We start from the raw sequence: 16,242 nt of genomic DNA, 5'->3' as shown, positions 1-16,242 counted from the left end.
GACCTGTTATGGCGTAATCACGGGCAAAACAGGGCTTCCCTACGGACAACGACTTCAGCCGGCATACGAATATCCCACCAACAAAGACCGAAACTGCTTTTACTGCATCAACTTAATTCTGTACACGAAACGATCATAAAGTTGCCGCCTTTTGTATTCATAACGTAGAGAAAACAGCACAATGTCTTAATATCATACTGTATTATTCTGGATTTATGAAAATTCTCTGATTTAGTACGCAACCTTAAAAATATGTATTTTAAATGGAAAATAAGCTAGAGAAGGCGAAGCGGCTTTAAACTACACAACAGTTAAAGCGGCTTAATGAGCCATTCACCATCTGTTGATGACGTGGTCATTCCAGTGTTTAGGCAAACTAATTTGGGCTCCCCGCGGCAATTTTAGTAAACAATTAAGGATCGATTCTGACAGTGTGAAGCCTGACTACGGCGTCAGGGATTCCTTCGTTGCCTGAAACTGCATCGTTAGAAATTGAATCTCGCACCTTGAGCGGTATGAGATTCTGCAGCAGGGCAACGCCCGTACACAATCGCAAATGATTTTCGCGCTCATCACGGCAAAAAAATAAAGAACACAATAGAAAAATACTAAAAAGGATCAGGGAAGCGATCTGGTCTGCATCAGACGTTTACGTCCGTCAACTCGCCGTAGCGCCTTTCCCTCCATAAGCGCGCCCTCTCCTGCTGCTGCCTCTCTCTCTCTCTCGCATGCCGGCGACTGGTCGGAAAGCGGAGACGCCACTCTTCCCCCGCTAACCAACTCTCGAGCGCGCTCGCCAACGCAGCGATTCTTCCACTTCGAGAAGCCGCGGGCGAGTGCGACGTTAAGCGTCGACGGCGCAGCGGCCCGCCTTGGCTGTTTCGGCGGTTACTGGCTCCTCCGCGAAGGAATGCGATATTTCGGGAAGTCGGGCCGAAGCCTGACGGCGAAGCTACACTGAGTCAAAACAGGCACACCGCGCTGTCGACATGCCCGGCCTTCAGCGGGCCGACAACGCAGCACCGTTGCTGTTCCGCGGAGAAGCGCACTTGTGGCAACACCGCGGAGTCGAGGCGCGCGTAGCGCCCCACCAGAAGCGCCTCGGCGTCGCGAGTCGCCCCTGCGAGTTGAGCGACTGAGTGCGACGACGCCTTTGGTCGAGCGGCGCACAAAGCGACGCTCCTCCCGCTGCCTGCGCCGGGAGGGCGACCAACCGCCGCTGCTCGAACGACGAGTGGGGGACGGCTGCCAAGAAAGACGCGACGTCACCACAGCGCGCGCTGAAGAAGAGCGCACGCGTGCGCGACGCGCGCGGGGACGACGTTTAGCGGCGGCGACCTTGTCGGGCTTAACCAACCTGTCCCGTCGGAGAAGAAGAACCCATTCCTTCTCGGACTCTTTTGGCGGACTTCTTTTTTTTTTTAGTTTAGTTTATTGTGTGTCTTCTTTTTCTTCACTCGGCCGTCGGAAGAATAGTGGTGGGACGAGTTGCGCAGAAAGGAGCGCCGACGGAAACGTGTGAGTGCTGCAACTTGCTTGCTTGCTTCTTGTGCTGATTTTCCCACCAGTTCCGCCTCCTTCGTGCAGCCCTTTCCCGGGGGAACACTGACCCCTTAGCTAACAGTCAGAAAGGCGCACGCGGCAGCGAGACAACGTCGTTTGCATGACAGTTTACCGAGAAGTATTTCTACAGGCTGGCGCTTACGTGAGTAAGGAGTGGAAGTTGTCCTGATTGCAATAATGTCGCCTTTATGGCATCAAAAACGCGCCGCTGTGACTGTTGTGCAATAGCTTATCTTTCACTTAACTTTTACGCACTACCAACAGTAATCATCACAATATTTTGCTGCATGTGAATTCTGGCGTGCTTCAACCAGTTCAACCAAAACAATAAACAAAGAAACACAAACAAACAAAAAACAAGTGATGGTTGGTAGGCTCAAGCGAAACTGAACTCTAGATGCTCTTTATTGTGTGCATGTTTTCAGAATTACTGTGTTATAGAAGTTAAAAACTATACGCATTTGTTTCATTCTGAGTATGTTCGCTAAAGTTCGAATTAAAGCATTAGCATTTTCTAGAAGACAGCACGAACACCAGTAGTAATAAAATGTGCCACCAATGCAACCAGAAATATATGCTCTAACTGCACAGTTCATGGCTTTTCCCCGCATTGTCAAGCAGTAAGTGATTTCATCTCTACGGAAACCAGACCTTGTACTGCAGAGAGAGAGAAAAAGGAAGTAAGGTACACGCAGGATAGTTCACCAGGTTGCAGACAGTGAAGGTGACATTACAGTTTCGTGCACGTAGTCTTGGCGGTTTCCTTGAAAGAACAACCAAGTGTCACACTGCGCTGGTCAAAGAGATGAGAGTGACAACTGGGAATAACAGAGCCCAAAATTAGCAACGCCTGTAGCGATGACGTTTACATTAGTCCTTATATAGCTAAAATATAAATCTAAAGAGATACATTTCTTGCCACATAGAATTAACTGGTTACGGCTTTGCAGTTGGTATTTGAGTAACTACGTTGTTCGATCAATGTGAACCTAGTCCTGCGCACAGAATTGTCTTCAAGCCTGCAGTATTCATGCCAAAAGGAAGGTAACGGTGCAACGGAGGAGTGGTTCATGTGTAATAACTGCTTTACATGTAGGTTTAACTTACACATCCAGCATAAGTAGCCCTGTGTCGTGGCAGCGTGCTCATTCGCTTTCGGGATATTCAGAGGATTGCGTTTTCTTTTTTTTTATTTTCGATTGTGTCATTCGTATCTTCCATACGTAGATTATATACAGTTCGTGCTACATTCTGTTTTCTGTTTAACAATATTAAGCGGGAATTACATTTTCGCACACGAAGTTAACAATATAACCGGAAGCAAGCTGGTATCGTCCCTGACCACACACGCGAACTTAGCTAAGCCTTCACGTATTAGTTCAGCAATGGTACACGTGCGCTATACTCTGACTTGCTGAGAAATATGCCTCACGCGTTCAAAATAAATTCCAGGCCAACGCAAAAGAATCCACTCGTGATTACTGCATTTACTGCACGCCACAAAGTTTCGGCAGCAGTTTACCTGTGATTGCACTGCAAGATTCTATAGAGGGTAATCCTATTTAAGTTATACGGAATTTTAAAAAAAATTCTTGCAGCAAACAGAATAATTCATGTCGATGAGCTGGATTATTCGAAAAGGCGGCCACTTCTAGCACACGAAATTGAAACACATATTCAAAGAATTAGCAAAAATTGACTATATAACTCCTCAAGTAGTTTTTTTACGGCACATATTGCAATTGCAGCCTGTGAGCTTGCAAGACGCGTGCACTTGAATTGAACTGCCGAGATATTGCACCTGTTTCAGGATTTTCTTTTCCAAAGTGTGAGCCGAAATACATGGACATTCTAGATGCTTTTGTGCTTCAATGCATCCAAGAGCGTTTTGTTAAATAATGTAAGCGGAACAACAATGCATTTTCAACGCGACGTTGATGGCGCATATCTTATATTTGGTGTCATTCTGGAAATTCCTTCGAAATGAATACGTCTGACAATCTCACCGGCTACAATTAGAAAATTGTAGTATGTGCCGTATATAAAGTATTCAATGAGGAACTTAATTAGCGATTTTTTTTACTTGGCTGAATATGTGTTTGTTTTTTGTGCAAGCAATGTCCGCTTCTCTGAACAATCCCGCTGAAGGACTGAAATTATGGATATGCAATAGACGATTTTTAAAAATTGCATAAAACTTAAGAATGATCACCCTCTATATGCATGCAACATTTTATAGAGCCTGCCACATAACAGAGCGTTGGCAACCCTAATGCTACACCAGCGTGCTTGCTGACGTATCCAGTGCCAACACCGGAGCACGTGCCAACTGTCTTCTTCCTATCTGACATTTTACCCGCGTGAGCCCATATGTTTAAGTCATATAAAATTCAATATAACGTTACAATTTTCCATAACAATAACTCACTCAGTCGCTTAGAAAATAGTTTTTTACGTCTCACAGTGTGCAGGTCTTCACAAGAAACGAAGCTGCCGTGAGAAAATGTCGTAATTACTTACAATATACAACATATTGTATTAAACCTCTCAAGTTTACATCAGCAACAAAGGAGAGAGGACGCAACGCAAAAAGCTGCGTTGTTGTAGCTTGAGAGCCACCCTGCGCCCTCTGCCTGCGTGTATAGCCCAGCAGCTGATCACAACAACAGTGGAAGTACGCATTCACAAACACAAAAGAAATGCAGCCACAAAATATCTACATCTGACATTTGCATGAAGTTACGCCTCTACTATCACTGGACGTTATTTGACGAAAACTACTCCACATATTCTGTGCACAGGAAACTCATTTACAATCAACCGAGATACAATGCAAGTAGAATGAGTGTACACGAAGCTATATATATGTTCTAATCGCAAACTATATACATTCAAACATGCGAAAATGTTTGACTAATTTATGCCCTGAAGTATCTTCAAGTATGATGTTGTTCTTTTGCAGAATATTGAGATAATGTGATAAATTATATGTCAGTGACTGCTTACCGTGTGCTGTGCGGCAGAAAGGTACACACCATAAAATTTTGTTCCGTGTATTGTAGGATAGAATCGAACGAGTCAGGTTGAGACTTTATAAAAGGAACTCATTTATAATGGAAACATAGTTTTTATAATTACTTGAATGGGAATAACTATGATATTGTCATGATATTAAACCTTCGTATCAGCATTTCCTAATGACCTTACTATTGATTCAGTTCAGTTGAATTTTGCTGTCTTCACTTAAACGAATTCTCAATCTCTGCCACCTCTGCGAGGCAACAAAATATTTTAAAAAATCGGGGACCGTATCTGCAAGAATAATCTGTCGCTACAACTATTCGTAAGATGAGGCGCCAGCGAATCGTCATAATTGACATATTATTAGCGAAGGTGGCTGACCGATGGCAAGCAGTACTATGCACGGAAAGGCTCATGAGCTTGGCAAATGATGCTTGCTTGTGTGCCCACACGCACATAGCGAACACGCACGAAAACACACTTACACGCAAACGCATGTGCAGTCACGCACATCTTTCCCCCACGCACGCATAGACATCTTGTAAGGACTCAGTACAGTGCTACGTAAAATTGACGCTACCAAAATTTTATTCTAGTATTTTGCTACAGCGCCGCTTACGTCTACAAAGACCGTCTCGCGATATCTACTCATGCTAGTGGAGCTACGGATTTGGACGCGCTTTTCCTCGCGCTGTTTTGCAGCCTTCTGAAGGTTGTTCTGAAATTTTCATGTCATTGTCTTACTAAGAACATTGTCAGACCGGAGCTGCTTCGATGGCAAAAGAAAAAGAACGAAGAAAAAATAAGAAAAAGAAACTAACCATGCCAAATGAATGAGGGAATCTCACGACTAAGGTGAGTTTTTGTCAGTACAGAGTTTCTCTAGGAGAAGGCGAAATCTCGACAGCACGTCACTTCTGAATGCACAAAATTACGTTCATTCAACTACAATCTCTCTTTTGTTTCCGTAGACGCATGCGTAGAGAAGACATATTACATCAGTATGGATGTTTCAGTGGTAGCGCTTGCTAAAGGGTCACGTTTAGCTGTTTTTACGTTAATTTATTCGTTTTAAAGCAAATTTACATTTTCCCTACATGTATGTAGCTGGAGGTGTACTGCTTCAAACCTCTCCAGCCAGTGGAAACCTGAACTGAGGGCTTCACCCTATAAGTAAGCCACCCCACCTCATTAACAATACATAGTTTTTTTCTCTCTCTCCTGTTGAACACAATTTAACCCTTCGTACCCACCTACCTAAGGAAAGAAGGATCTGCTGGTTGTAGTCCCCAAGGGAAGCAGTCCCATTACTGCACAATTTGTTGTACAATTCAATGCATAAACATTTGCGTGCAGGATGTGTAGAAGCACGAAATACAATTGCTAATTTGCTAATTCCTCAGATGGCCCAGGAGGCCGGCAATGAACGCCGAAGGTTTAGCTTGCTTGCAAGCCAAGGAGCTCTCGATTTGGTCTTAATTCGCCCCCATTCCCGGCGCTACTTCATGACCCGATCTCTCTCAACACAGCCTTAAACAGCTCACGTACCATGGCTTTTTCCCATGCGGCCAGAAAAAGCTTGCGCTCTGCATTCTTGTAGTTTACATACGTATACTGTCTTCGAGATTATAGAAGCAAAATGAGTCATAGCAAGAACCTTTTATTTAAGGCAAAGAAAATGCGTCGATCATTGCACAAACATTACCACTGCACATTTTTCGCTTGAAAGCTGATCAAAATAGATGTAGGGCGTTAGCGCTTGACCAGACAAGAAGAGCAAAATATAAAGAAAACTGTGTGCATTCATCGGTTCACCCGCAAATACAGTGCTCAAAGCACTGCACCCTAGCAGCGGTGTAGGTGGGTTCTTTTGATTGGCAGCGTAGGGAAAAACAAAGGGCACGGAGATGTACGTCTAACTGCGATTTGTCCCGGGGGAAGTTGATGGTACATCTGAGTTGGTCATACATGTTCACGCCTTTTGCTTTTCGCTAAGTTGCGCAACAGGTACGCACTCCGTAGTTCGCCCTTTAGTCGTTTAGTACAGTAAACCAGGTTGCGCGCCTAGAATAGGAGCATCTGCTGATCTGCACGGCCTGACTGTGGACGCCTGAACGACAACTCGGCGAAGGTTGTGCCATCTAACTTCACGTGCATTTGAGCGGAGCAAAGGATCTTGTGTTGTAAGCTGCAAAGAAGCGTATACAACCTACTGGCATTTCGGTGGCTATGACAATTATGGAATACCTATATTTCATAGCACGTTGACTTTCGGGCGGGGATGCCACACAAACTGATTAGCTTATTCACACAACGGCATGGGTGGAGTGTGTATGTGTGACGTGCTTTTGCTCGAAAACAACAAACATAGCTGCGAATTATCAAGTGCCGCTGGTAACAATGCTCCTTGTGTGTAAAGTGGTCGATGACCCCATTTGTTGAGCTGCCTCTCAGATTAATCCATCATGCAGCGCAGTCCTACGTGTCTGCAGTAAAGTCAGTGCTTGCAAAAAAGAAAGGAAAAAAAAGACACTGAAGGCAAGAATCACTTTTGTGCAGTAACTTCTCTTCAAGTACGCTAGTGATTTCTCTGCTCGCATTCCATTGTGAAGGAAGTCTTGTTAGTAAGCTGCATGGGTCGACATTTCTTGCGTTACCGAGTGCTCTTATGTAACCAGATAAACAATGATGGGCTTCAGACCCAACTGCGCTTTATAGATGCACTCGTAAAAAAAAAACGTCGCCATTTTCACTAACTATATACTAACATGGTACTTGTTCCAAAAAGCACTACTTTCTTAGTAAGTGCAGGTAGTAAAATGATGGTTAGTACTTTCGCTACCTGCTGAAGCTAGCAAAAGGCACTAACTTAGTACTAACTAAATACTACCTTGGTAGTGCAGTTACTAACGCAAATGAAATACAATTACGGACAATACAATGTGGCCTATTCGATTTAGAAGTGCCGCTTGCATTGGCATATGAAGCCGAGGGTATTGTAAAAGCACAAGAAAGCAAAATAATAAATATATGTGAAAAAACGAGAGCCGCGTCCTTTCGCCATACAGTAAGGCATAACTTAAGTGTATATAAACGTAATGTATACCAGAGATATTAAGGCGCACTGACGCCAGGTAAGAATGTTCTACATGTCTCCAACAATAACGATACACAAGAACGCAGACATAGAACGGCTAATGCGCTAAGCAGCTTTCTTTCTTTTTTTTCCAGCTTGGCGACAAGCCTCAGAAGAACTTGTGGTCATAGATAACACTCGTTATATATGGGTTAAAGTATCAAGCATTGACACCACACAGCACTTCCTAAAAGATCAAAATCAATAGTATTTATAGCCCTAATTTTAGGCAGCACATGTTAAACCGGTGAGGACCTATGTATTTGGTTAAATAATCAGAGCTTTGTGCACAAATTTCTAAAGCGTACTGTCTTCGCATATGCGTGCGACGACGTCGCACATAACAGTTAGTTTAGCATGATGAACAACACTGCAGTTTATCTCAATTTTGCATAAGACTGTCACAATGACAGCATAATAGGCCACGTCCAGCGATTTAGTAGTAGCTCAGTAGTTACTTAGTAAAATCTACTAAGAAGCCTTCCTGGCTAGTAAAGGCAGCACTCACTGGCTTTACTAGCAACTGGCTGGTACAGAACTAGTGAGAAGGTGGTATGCGTGTGATTGCGTGTGCATGTGTGATTACTATGTATTTACACAGTAGTCTAGTAAACGCGTGCATTTACTAGCTGTTCACAAACATTATTTTTAAGAGTGTGGTTTTCGAGTGGATTAATTTGCCGGCAACTTTTGCAACGTTAGGTCCGCCTGCAGCAAGCAACACTCATGCTCGTTTTCTGTTCGTAGTAAAGAGAAAGCAGCCTCGCCAACGTGTCGAGCAGACCGGAACAACGCCTTGGTGAACTAGCTCGAAAAGCGTGGCTCGCGACACGCAGGGAAGGTGAGCCCGCGCTTGGGCCCGGTGTGTTTGTACCGGTTCGTTCACCGCGGAGCAGAACCTCCGGGGGCAAGCCTGCGTGTCGAGCGCCCCTCGCCCTTTCCCCGGTTGGCGTTCGTCCAGAGCGATTGAGTCGGGCCTCTCTGCTCGTTGACGAGCGCGGGTACTCCTGTCGGGGTCAAAGCAGATGGATGGCTTCCCGCCGCCGACGGAGAAGACGCGCGCGCGCTCCGCCAAAGTGGAGAGCCACGCATCCGTCCCCTTCTTCCTCTGTGTAGAGAAGACGCGGACGTCTTGACGTTTGCAGAGGGCGCCCGCAACGCGTCATCCGGCGGTACGTACGTACGCGAGGTGACGTAGCGTGCGCGTGTCGTCATGCGGGTCTGTTCGTATACACTGCGGAGGCGGGGGCAGGCATGCGGGAAGCGAAGAGTGCGACAAACACGGTTTCCCAACCTACCTTTGCGCGATGAACGCACGTGAAGACGCGGACGCGTTGTTCATTACAAAACTAAATTGCAAACAGTGGGGACTGCGCGCAAGGCTGCACCTGCGTGATGAGCCAAAATGCTACCGGCGTCCTTGAATACCACGTCCTGTGTGCCGCTTCACGTGGTTTCTAGTTGACGATATCCTTGAAGCATATGGGCATGCAGAAGTGCTCACTCAAAGTGGCGCAAAAACTACGTGTAGTGTCTGTTGAGACTGTTTTGAAGCCGGTCCATATTCTGGATAATTCATGTTGCTGGCACCCTGAACATCCGTTGGAATGACCACGCCGATCAAGCCGCCCGATGTGCACGTGAAAGCGGCGAATATGTTTTGATGCCGGTTTTACTAACAGAGGCTGCGGCTGGTCGGTGATTAATGTCCCGCGAATGTACGTTGCCCCTTTTGGACTCGAACGTTTCCACCATAGTCGTTTACGTTCTTTGTTTTTGGATGTACAGATGCATCTATCGGCTAGGTTACCACGACCTGAACAGACCATGTTGTAACCTTTGGGGTTAAGCATCGCATTTACAAATTCTCATGCCTTCCCTATTGGAACGACCAACAGCCCCACGTGCCAGACATGCAGCTGCAATGAGACACTCGGACATTATCTGTGTTGCCCGCACTATAGTGACGAGAGGGAAATGATGTACATAGCGCTGGACCAATCGCAATATCGTTCACTAGCAGAACAAAAAGTTCCAGACCAGCGTTTCCAAAGAACATCCACGCAGAAAGCTCTATTTGAGCTACTAAGGCTTCTGCTGTCTACGAGCCTCCGTGACATACTTTAAGAACGATGCCCGCTACCACTCTAGAGCACGCGATTTGTTAGTGCTCGTCAGTCTTTCATCCGTATCTTTCCTTTATTCCTTACTCCTTCCCCCGTGTAGGGTAGCCAACGGGAACTACCTCTGGTTGCCCTCCCTTTCTTTCTATGCATCCTTTCTATCTGTCTCTCTGGTCGTTCGGAATGTAAAGTAGGAAGTCAGCCACAAGTTTATCGTTACTACGAAGGGTTTAGCTAGCTGGTGGAAGAGCCGGATGCAGAAAACAAGCCTTCTCCAAAGCATTCTTTTTAAACACATTACTTCTGCGGAAACCCAGTGTGGACGCAAGTATAAAACGGAAAGAACGTATATCCATCTGAACTGTAGCAGGAACAACAAATGGTGGTTGCGCGTGTAAATTTCCTTTCCGTTATATCTCCTTCGCTATCCGTCGGCATCCTTCTTCCTATTTGAACCATTCTCGTTTCTTCAATTGACCACCAACTTTCAGAAGAGCCCATTTGTCTGAGCGGGGCCCCCCTTAAGTGCTTTGAGTTGCCAATTAAATCACGTACGTATGGTCACATTGCAATTTCCTCGTTGTGCGCCGGCTCTACAGAAAAAAATCTTTAACTGCGCGGCGCTCTACAAACGAGAATGTTGTACTTGTTTTCTCTGCAGGTTCAAGGTATTGTGTGATGAACTGCAACTTTCTCGTTAAGGGTCACTTATTGGCGTCATTTCTTGGATTTCGAAATACCCCTCGCCAGCGCCATGCTGCACTCATCAGCGCCCAATAGAAGGGCGTTCATAAGTGAAGAGAGCGTTAGTAACCTTATGTTTCTTGTTACCATGCGCAGTACTTTTTTCATATAACGCAAGTTACTAGGCAGTTCCCTTCTTCTTTTTTTTTAAAGGACTGCAGAGCGAACTGAAGCAATGAACGTGCAGGTACAGGAACCATCAAATCGCCACGAACAACATGAAAGTTAAGCCGCCAGAACACCGAGAATACCACAGTGCTGGCGTATGAACATCCGTCAGCGGTAGCAGTAGGAATGACTTGTGACGAATGTCATAGACTCGAGGCGCTTTCAGCGCATGTGTGCTGCCAGCAGAATAAAAACTACGGTGCAACACATGATAGAGTGTATAAGCGCGACTGAACGAGGACGTAGAAAGAAACACATACACAGAGACAGCGCTTCACTTTCAACTGCAGATATCATTTTCGCTCGCATCAATGTATATATGCCGTACGAGTGGAAAAAAAAACCTGACAGGAATGAACAAAAAACATTCAGTGGTGCATATCGATGAACCGTACCAGTGTGCAAGGCATGCTGAAAACATATATTGCAACGGTTACAAAGATAAACCGAGGAACCGTATCTCCTTTTCAAATAGCGAAACTGAAGGCTTGCTCACACACCTTTCCTGTAATTTTGCAATTTCGTAGGCTTCCACTATTTCCCTTGTCATCCTGCTTTGAGCCCTAAACAAAATCGAAATACTTTCAAACATGGGTTTGTAGGAACAATCTCGGCAATAAATACCCAAATGACCCGAGATTACCCTAGTGGCGTTATATCGATGCTCTTTTAATCTCTCATTGATGCGTCTGCCGATTTGGTCAACATACGTCCTTCTTGAAAAAGGGGTACCAGCGAAACACCCTTTCTCCTCCTTCTTCAAGTTCATTATGCACCAAGTGGCCCAAGAGTTTGCGCCAATTCGTTCTTTCGCACGACAGCGGAATTGCAAAGACAACGTTATTAGTGCAGGTTACAAATTGTTTGCGATGCTGAGTAAAACATGCGTGCCTTTTGTTATGTTATGTATTAACCTGTTTGCATAGCTTCTGTAGACGTTCAGCGGCAGATAAAACCACGCGCACCCCAGCTTTTGCCGCTATTCTTCCGAGATTATGTAAAATGCAATGAATGTATGGTATCACAGCAGCTTTCTTTACTCTAGCAGTGGCATTGCTTTCATTCGATGCGTTTCTACACTTCCTGCTTAAGCCCTCCGCGACAGAGGTGCGTATACGCATCGGGTAACCGTAATCTGCCAGGCGCTTGGCCTGATCTCTAAACCTGGCTCCCACTTTGTGGTCACATGACTTTGTCAGATACTTATTGAAGCACGGTGTTACTACTGCGCGTTTGACGAATTTTGAGTGAGCAGAATGAAGTGGTAGGACTAGCCTATTGCCTCTCGGCTGATTCCTCCAGCAGGTCTTTTGTGGCGAAAAGTACAATTCCAAGTCTAAAAAGCTTATGAAATTGCCTATGGGGACTTCATGTGCCAATGATGAAGGGGACAATACTTCAGTGAACGAGGTTACGGTTTTTGAAACCAGAGACAAAATTTTCTGATTCGTTATTTAAAATGATTAGAAAATCGTCAACAAATCTGAACACTTTCACGACACCGGCGTTATTTTTCAGGCGTTCATCAAGAACCTGGTCACAGTTAGCTGGATATAAGTCACTTAAGCAGGGAGCAATACATGACCCAATGCATATGCCATCTCTTTGTTTGACATTTTCCTCCAAAGTCACGTATGTCTAGTTAGCATAAAAACGAAGAAGTTCTAAAAATGTGTCGCAAGTCAAACCAGAAGCGTTTTCAAACAGAACGGCTTCAAACTTGTCAATACATTCAGTTACATATTTCATCACGTCATTCTGCGGGAGAGAATAATACCGGTCCTTTATATCTATAGAAAAAGCGCAAAGTTCCTGTCTTGCCAGACTTTAAAGAATTACACCACTTGTTGACGAAATGGCTACCCAAGCCTTTGAATTATACATGAGGACAATGTATAATTAAAAGGCTCGAGACAGGGGTTGCAGAAGAAGCCTTCAGCATCAACAAGCCAGGTACACATCGTTGGTGACGTGGCGCGCTGCCGGACAAGGTACAGCAATACTTAAATGTGGGCCGATGTTCGCGACTGAGCCAAGAAAAGTCTGCTCCCGATCTGTTGGCAATGGTACGACAAGTGTCAAAACGAAAACCTGAAGCAGAGTCGGAAAGGTGTGTATCAAAGGGAGTGCGAAACCCTTTGCGAAAGGTCCCCTTTGAACAAGACTCTTAAGTTCATGGAAGATAATGCGCTCGCACTTATCCCTGCGGATAAGGAGGGTGGTTTTGTGGTGATCAACAGGAGGATGAATAATTCAAAGGGTCGTGAAACCATTTCTCCATCTTTTAGGGTCCACAACGAGATAATACTTAAGAAAGTACAAAATGAAGCAAGGAAGCTGTGCAAAAGCTTCAAACTAGATGGTTTATCCCAGTGTATCGAAAAAAGCACGAAGGGGTACATTGAATTGTTTTTCTCAGCCAAAACGCACAAGCCGCAATGCCCCCTGCGAGTGATAGTGTCAGAGAACGCAACCTGGCAGAAACTTGTAAGCATGTTTTTACAAAAGCACTTAAAGCTCTTGCCGATCGACGACAAATTTTTGGTAACTAAGTCTGTACAAGTGGTGCAATCCTTTAAAGTCTGGCAAGACAGGAACCTTGTCGCTTTTTCTATAGACTTAAAGGACCTGTACTATTCTCTCCCGCAGAATGACGTGATGAAATGTGTAACTGACTGCATTGACAAGTTTGGAACGGTTCGGTTTCAAAACGCATCTGCTTTGTCTGGCGACAGATTTTAAGAACTTCTTCATTCTTATGTAACTCGACATACGCGACTTTGGAGAGAAATGTCAAACAAAAAGATGGCATATGCATTCGGTCATGTATCTTTCCGTGCTTAAGTGACTTATATCTTGCTAACTGTGACCAGGTTCTTGATGAACGGCTGAAAAATAACACCGATGTCGTGAAAGTCTTCAGATTTGTTGACGATTTTCTAATCAGTTTAAATAACGAATCAGAAAATTTCGACACTGGTTTCAAAAACCGTAACCTCGTTCACTGAAGTATTGTCCCCTTCATCATTGGCACATGAAGTCCCCATAGGCAATTTCATAAGCTTTTTAGAGTTGGGATTGTACTTTTCGCCACAAAAGACCTGCTGGAGGTATCAGCCGAGAGGCAATAGGCTAGTCCTACCACTTCATTCTGCTCACTCGAAACTCGTCAAACGCGCAGTAGTAACACCGTGCTTCAATAATTATCTGACAAAGTCATGTGACCACAAAGTGGGAGCCAGTTTTAGAGATCAGGCCAAGCGCCCGGCAGATTACGGTTACCCGATGTGTATACGCACCTCTGTCGCGGAGGGCTTAAGCAGGAAGTGTAAAAACGCGTCGAATGGAAGCAGTGCCACAGCTAGAGCAAAGAAATTTGCTGTGGTACCATACATTCATTGCAATTCACATAATCTCAGAAGAATAGCGACAATATCTGGGGTGGTCGTGGTTTTCTCTGCCCCTGAACATTTACAGAAGCTATGCAAACAGGTTAATACAAAACAAAAGGCACGCATGCTTTACTCAGCATCGCAAACAATTGGCAACCTGCACTAATAACGTTGTCTATGCCATTCCACTTTCGTGCGAAGGAACGTATGTTGGCTAAACCAGCAGATGCTTCAATGAGAGATTGAAAGAGCATCGATATAACGTCACCAGGGTAATCTCGGGTCATTTGGGTATTCATCGCCGTGATTGTTCCTGCAAAGCCATGTTTGAAAGTACTTTCATTATGTATGGGGTTCAAAGCAGGATGACAAGGGAGATAGCGGAAGCCTACGCAAATGCGAAATTAGAGGAAAGGTGCGTGAGCAAGCCTTCAGTATCGCTATCTGAAAAGGAGATACGGTTCCTTGGTTTATCTATGTAATCATTGCAGTATATGTTTTCACCATGCCTTGCACACAGGTGCGGACCATCGATATGCACCACTGAATGTTTTGTCTTTTTCCTGTCAGGTTTGTTTCCGCTCGTATGGTATATATACATCGATGCGCGCGAAATTAAAATCTAAAGCTGAAAGTGAAGCGCTGTCTCTGTGTATCTATTTCTTTCTACGTCCTCGTTCAGTCGCGCCTATACACTGTATCATGGGTTTTAACCAACTAGCCCGCCAACTTCTTTTGACCAAGTGGAACACACCATGAATAAGCAGCCGTATGAAAAGAGTGAAGAATGTTTAAGCAGGCAAAGCATCCGCCAGACCGAATCAGTTATCAGCAGCATTACTTGGCTTTATTTTACCAGTTAGAATACTTCAACATGATCAAGCTATTTCCTGCATAGATTGCCACACAAAATACATTGAAAATTTCAAGCCCAAACGGAAGCAGAGTCGAACGTAGCCGTCTTGCGAAAGCCACACTCGAACAAATGTTCACTATCCGACAGCAAAATCTGTTTTATGTTAAATGCGTCAAGTTGACCAATTCTGTATGGCATAAATGGAAATCAGTAAGGTAAACAAAACCACAAATACAACAAGGCACTCGATTAAATTCTGGTAACCAATCGAGTGATACATTTTAACCGACGCAAATTAGCGAAGCAGCCTCTGCGCTTAAAGCTTCAAGTGTCCAGATTTTTAACACAACGTTGTTAAGTAGGAGCAAAGACTACGATGAACCCAGTCCAAGGTGCACAAATGCAACGCATTTATTGTCGCTTATGTGATTCCTTCAGGAGGAAGATATATATGAAATGCTCCCAGAAAATAAAGGCAACCAATTTGTTTCTGCAAGGGTTTGATTACTTCGAGGACAATTGGGCTTTTGCGAAGTCTTGCTTTTGCTTTATGTATGGCCTTTGTGAATGCACCGTCTGCGCCTTCCACGTCATCTCGACACAAAGTAAAGGAAGACAAAAGGAAGGACGCGCGTTCAAAATAACACAATTCTCTCAGTCTGCAAACGGCATGTGGTAGTATACAACGAGCAGTGCGGCTAAATATAGGCCAAGGAAAAGTGGGGTATGTAGACACACTGCATCATTGGACTATGCAAACGTTAACAAAGAAAACCGAATGTGAGAAAAAAAAAACAGTTAATGAAGGTAAGATACCCCCTTGTGTACTTGCGGACAACTTTCTGTGGCTATGAAGGAAAAGCTATGGAGGCAAAGTGCGCACGAGCGACAGAGCTGCTGGAAAGAGTCTCGCGTTTTAATCCAGGTCAGTTTAGGCTGGCGAAGACAAAATATGGACGCCTTACTAGCAACTCTTAATTCAGATAGGACACACCACTCAGTATAAAGGTTTACTTACGTTTGCGGCTTTTCCTTTCGGCGTCTGGGGAAGCGCTAAACCGTCGCACGCGGGAGCTGCGTAGATTCAGCGTCTGTTCCGAGCAACCAAAAGCGCCGTCACACGCTGCCGGGCTCCTCGGCGCGGTAACACACGTGCAGCTGCCACGCGCCCGTAGCTTTCTTTTCGTAGCCACAGAAAGTTGTCCGCGAGTTTAGCTCTGTCTCTTGAACTCGTCCATG

At 44.8% G+C, this 16,242-nt stretch overlaps 1 protein-coding gene across 4 annotated transcripts in view; it reads left to right on the top strand.

The window, feature by feature from the left end:
- Positions 1–790: 790 nt before the first annotated feature.
- Positions 791–16,242, top strand: part of LOC142585933 (MFS-type transporter SLC18B1-like) — a 67,703-nt gene continuing 52,251 nt past the window's right edge. Inside the window, exons 1-2 of one of the 4 annotated variants that reach the window (XM_075697053.1) lie at positions 793–1,518; positions 5,692–5,757. The gene's annotated coding sequence lies outside the window, so the exon portion shown is untranslated. Of the gene's footprint in view, positions 1,519–5,691; positions 5,758–16,242 lie in introns of all 4 variants that reach the window. The other 3 variants (XM_075697054.1, XM_075697055.1, XM_075697052.1) reach the window with 3 other exon arrangements.

Source organism: Dermacentor variabilis, chromosome 6 (assembly GCF_050947875.1).
Source record: "Dermacentor variabilis isolate Ectoservices chromosome 6, ASM5094787v1, whole genome shotgun sequence".
In the NCBI taxonomy this organism is placed as follows: domain Eukaryota; kingdom Metazoa; phylum Arthropoda; class Arachnida; order Ixodida; family Ixodidae; genus Dermacentor; species Dermacentor variabilis.
Note: the sequence above shows the minus strand (reverse complement) of the source record. Positions and strands in the feature narration are given on the sequence as shown.